Genomic DNA, 4,217 nt, shown 5'->3' with positions numbered 1-4,217 from the left:
GACTCAAGACATGACATGAGTTTTACCCAACTCAGATAATATATCACAATAGTTAATAACAGGATCTTCCAATTCTAACCAGTAAGCTCATGTACAAAGGTTATTTTGGCTTTGTAATGATTTTTTTGGCTTGGGCACCTCGATCGAACAAGTAGGAACGCGGCAGAACATACATCATACATGGTTTCTTAGAAAAATAAGTTAAAAAGAGGGAAATAAATAAATAAATGGAGGGAGAAGAATTATGGATTTAAATGCTCTGGACCAGCTTTCTGCTTTGGTAGTCGCAGTTTTAAATGCTCGTGCAGATCCCATTAATGCATGCACCTATTAAATTCCCCCCCATTCTCCAGACATTCATCCAAGTTCTAACCAACACACGGGTTCAAATTAAGCCTCTTTACCCTCTCTTCAGCTGTAACTGCATGGTATTTTTAGTGTTCTTTCAACCTAGCTAGCTTCTTGTTGATTTCTTCTCTATATCATCTAGTCCTTTTACTTTGATCGCCCGAAATATACGTAGCTTTTGCATATATATATATATATGTTCCTTCATGGCCTTGTTGATCATCAGGAATACGTGCAAGAAGAGGGATTCCAGGAGTAGACATCTGTGAAATAGCTACTTTGATATTGGCCTGGTTCACTCAGACGAAAAACAAAGCTAGCAGTCAATGGCGACTGTACGTGGCTAGCTTTTCTTTTCTTTTCTAATTTGATTGAGCCGTGCCAATATCTCAGTGCTCTTTCATTTCTTCCGGACTCTGATCATCACTAGAATAGTACTTGAGGCCGAGATCATCAACATACCAATCAAACCGCTTGATAATTTATCTCGGATAATGGGAAAATTAGTTTCATTATATATATATATATATATGTTGTGGGCTTCATTGGTTATTAATGATCTCATGCAGTTTTTCTATAAGATTATTTCATGTGTTCTCATGCCAGAGTAGGTGCTGCTTTTGGCTTCAGCCGGAAAAAATTCAGGTGGGATTTTCAGGCAAACTTTGCTAATAAATGTCTTTTATTGTGAAATTAGTTAACATAACGGCCGGCAGAAGACGACACAGATGCTTTTCGGCTACACACCTGAGATAATCTGATTTGAAATCCTTGGAATCCTTCTTCTTATTGGTGTTGCAGTAAATTATTTTGCACGAAACTACGTACAAATAGTATATATATATATATATTCTGCACGTTAATTCATTTATTAAAGATGGTATTTTTTTTTTGGTTGTAAATTGGTATGGAGAATATATACACCAATATTTACACAGCTAACTTCATTTGCAACAGAAGTTCTATCGTATCTATCTTGCAAATTAAATCATGTCTAGCTTGACCAATATATCAGTACTGCTCTTTTATCATTTTTAACCATATCCAAAATAAACTTGTTATAATCGTACATAGAGCAGTTAATTAAGGAAACCTACCCCGCATGTGCTTATGTGTTGCCGGCGTTGGACTTCATAATAACATTTTGTTTTCTCTTGGTTGTTGTATCAGTAATAATATAACACAAATGCATGCAGCATGCCTTGTATTAACTTGAAAAAGTAATATTGTGGTGATTTCTGATAACAACAAAATATATATATATATATATATATATATAAAAGTAAAGTCATATAATTTCGACGTGACATTTTACCTATAAAAATAGATATTCTATCCATTAAATTTGAAGTGTTATATTTATGAAGCGATAAATATTTTAAAAATAATGTTTTATTATGAACCATTGTAACTTTTAAGTTTCATTTCTTTTTTTATATATAAAGATATAAATCAATTCAAGACTCCACCTAAAAGTACTAATTTAATATTTATATTATTTTGTATTTTAAGCGGAATCATATGACTGATGTGGCGCCCATTCTACACATTAAACTTGAAGTATTATGTTTATATAGCAGTATTATTCCTTTTAAAATTAATGTTTCATTATAAATTGTTGTAACTTTTAAGTTTCATTTCTTTTCTTACATATAAAGATATAAATCGATTCAAGTTTTCACTTAAATGCATGCACTATATTAATCTTTATATTGTTTCGTTAAATAAATCACTTTATAAATTATTTCGAATTTCTTTACTATAAAATCCGGTATCTCTCTAATGATCTCTCTTCCTCAGTGGGTTATAGGCTCGTATATATAATTTGCTTGTTTCCTTCTCGATACAAAATTAAGTAAAAACAAAATGAAAATAACTCCTCCGAAAAACTCATGCAGCCATTACTTATATATGTAAAAGAAGAAAAAATACAGAGAAACCTCACGAAGCCATTAAAGAGAGAGATTAGCTTATTAGTTATCTACGTTTTCCTTTAGGGTTGAAAATAAAATCGTCTCCGTTATTTGTTTAAAAGTTAAATTGCTCTATATAGTATTATGTGATTTTAACCCAGAAATGATGAACAGAAATTCCTGACCCACATTCTTAAAAGAAATATGCTGGCCCCAATCCATGCAATTTCTATAAGCCCTCATATATAGAGTATATATACAGGCTTATAATTCATGTTATTTCACGGTAGGCTATAAACCTTCTCCATCTATTTATAATAGTGTTGACACTCTTCCATAAAAAGATTCATGTAACACCCATTCCCAAGGGTTCGGGATGTCACGTGTTTAATGTCATAAAAATAACTAGGCAAGATATCTCATATTTAATAAAATAAATATTTATTTCATAAAAAGAATTATCTAATAAAAACGTGTCTCCAAATAAAACTTATTCTAAGAAGTGTATGATTTAATTAACTACTTCATCTAGTCTTGATCCGCCTGTTCGTACTAATCTTCCTCACCTAAATGGTTAAAAAAATAAAACTAAAATGAATCGAAAACTGAGTTAGAAATTCATCACAACATAAATATAATAAATGTAAAGTTTTCATAAAATCTTTTATACTGAGAGTTTAAAATCATGATTGATCATACTGATATTTATGCTATACATGACTAATTTATCTAAATTAACTGATTGATCTGATTTATTTCTCTGATCTGATTGGCCCACTTAACCATGTGTGCGAGGTTGTGCACCGGCCTCACGTCTCACGGCCACAAGGGGAGCCGCTAAGTAGTATTCTGGCATACTATACTGTGGACCATGCTTGAGTTTGTGGCTTGCACATCAACCCTAAAACTACATTGGTACCAGGTATCTAAATGATCATATGAATTAAACTGATATTATCTTATCTTATACTTGAACTTAAGAAAAGTTATGTGTCTTATACGATGTGAGATGCACGACATACATGTTAATATAAATAACTCTAAAATGCTAAATCTAAGCATGATGCAGAAAATTAACATGATTGTGTGTGTTATGATGAATGACATATTTGCATAAAGTGGCATGCATGGTACATAAAAAGTGGCTATCAAGAATTGGATTATATAATAATCTATATGACTAACTAATGTGCTACTCCTAATTTATGATCAAGCAACTTATCTTGTTGCGTTGCTTCTAGAATCTTACTTCGTAGCTCGTTACTTATACGAAATACGAATCGCCACTAACGTTTTTAGAAAATATATCGTAATATTGTACTTAATTGATTACCTATAATGAAGAATACCTATATTCGACTTGCACATGTACCGCTCCATTCTAGAGAGAGAACCTCTGACTTCTCTCTAGAAACCCATCCAAACCAAAACCAGCCAAGGGGGTGGGAGCTTCGGCTCATCTCCACTCCCTCCTCCCCCTTCAGTTTGGTCTTTCTCTAGTCTGTGTTTTCTCTATTTTTGTGTTTATTTTTTCAGGTCAAATAAAGGAGAAGCACCTGTTGGAGGTTTTGTGGTGGCCGACAAACACCACGTGCCCCACAGAGGGATTCACAAGCTGTTGATCTGTCAGACTACCGAACATTGTGTCAAAAGGAGCGATGCATAACCCACACATGCGGATCATCTAGCACGTGTGGCTGCCACGCGCCATCCTCCAATGTCTTCTTTTGCTGCCACGCGCGGCATTTCTAGAGCCAACGACTACATTGTCTTTAGCATCGACTGTCCAACATACTCCTAGAGTGATGTGTGTCCTTTACGAGCCACTACAGTTTCGTTTGCCCAGTGTATTTCGGTTCTTGCACTCTTTTTTTAGGATATGTAATTTTGTACCGTTGTTTGTATTAAGAAATAAAAAAAAATAGGCTATTAGACTTTTGTCCATGGCAGGAACCC

The 4,217-nt window shown here is 33.7% G+C and overlaps 2 long non-coding RNA genes across 2 annotated transcripts; both read left to right on the top strand.

Moving 5' to 3' along the window:
- The first annotated feature begins 354 nt into the window (after positions 1-354).
- LOC121263257 lies at positions 355-900 on the top strand. The gene is made up of 2 exons (XR_005940230.1): positions 355-417; positions 459-900. It is a non-coding gene; the product is annotated as an uncharacterized LOC121263257 (long non-coding RNA).
- A 2,149-nt stretch (positions 901-3,049) lies between these two features.
- LOC121263526 lies at positions 3,050-4,217 on the top strand. The gene is made up of 2 exons (XR_005940287.1): positions 3,050-3,183; positions 3,798-4,217. It is a non-coding gene; the product is annotated as an uncharacterized LOC121263526 (long non-coding RNA).

Source organism: Juglans microcarpa x Juglans regia, chromosome 4S (assembly GCF_004785595.1).
Source record: "Juglans microcarpa x Juglans regia isolate MS1-56 chromosome 4S, Jm3101_v1.0, whole genome shotgun sequence".
Taxonomy (NCBI): Eukaryota; Viridiplantae; Streptophyta; class Magnoliopsida; order Fagales; family Juglandaceae; genus Juglans; species Juglans microcarpa x Juglans regia.
The sequence above is the reverse complement of the archived record's forward strand: the minus strand, read 5'-3'. Positions and strand labels throughout refer to the sequence as shown.